The sequence below is a fragment of the Sinocyclocheilus rhinocerous genome, unplaced genomic scaffold, assembly GCF_001515625.1.
Source record: "Sinocyclocheilus rhinocerous isolate Xijiao unplaced genomic scaffold, SAMN03320098_v1.1 scaffold1513, whole genome shotgun sequence".
In the NCBI taxonomy this organism is placed as follows: domain Eukaryota; kingdom Metazoa; phylum Chordata; class Actinopteri; order Cypriniformes; family Cyprinidae; genus Sinocyclocheilus; species Sinocyclocheilus rhinocerous.
In genome coordinates this window covers 188,878-189,720 of record NW_015623675.1, presented here as the reverse complement: position 1 = coordinate 189,720, position 843 = coordinate 188,878, and positions in this window count along the sequence as shown.

Below are 843 nucleotides of genomic sequence, written 5' to 3'. Positions count from 1 at the left end.
TGTGTTGTTTGAGTTCACACTGTGACAGTAGAGTTAATTATATAATGTGTTTTATGAATGAGAACATAAAATATCTGTAAAATGAGGCCAACTTTGGAGAAATCATTAAAAAATTGGAATGTGTGTGAGTATTTATGCATGCCAGTATAATATATAGCCTAGAATATTATAATTTCTAAACTACTAAATTAATTAGTAAAACATGATTGAAGTGTTTACTCATGGTCCATTGCTTACATTATGAATGCATCTTTAATTTAGAATTTGGTCTTTGGATTTAACTGTGTTAATGCATTAAGCCATTTTTCGATTTTGTTTTCTTGGGGACAAAACTCTTAAACTCATAAAAATGTTGTCTTTCCATTTGGATTATACTGCCATTATCTTATATATGGTGCTTACAAGAAAGCTGTGAATTGGTTGTTCCTGGTTGTTGTTTTACAAGTTATAAGCACTTTTTCTAAATAACATTGTAAGTTCATTGATTAGCTATTATTGCAGTGTAATTTTAATTTTACTAGTCATATTTTTGTCAACATTCTGAAGACTATGGAATATTCTGGGATTTGGAGGTGCTAAAATGTTATAACACACAGGTTTTTTTCTTACTTTTTGCTCAGAACAAAAAACACAAATCTATAGCACTTAAAGGGTTAGTTCAAAAATAAAAATTAGGCTGTGTTTTACTCACCCCCGATGCATCCTAGGTGTATATGACTTTCTTCTTTCAGACGAATCAAATCTGAGTTATATTAAAAATTGTCTTTGATCTTTCAAGCTCTATCGTTGCACTCAGCGGGTGTTGCATTCCTTCTGTCCAAAAGACGTGAAATAAAAAGCACC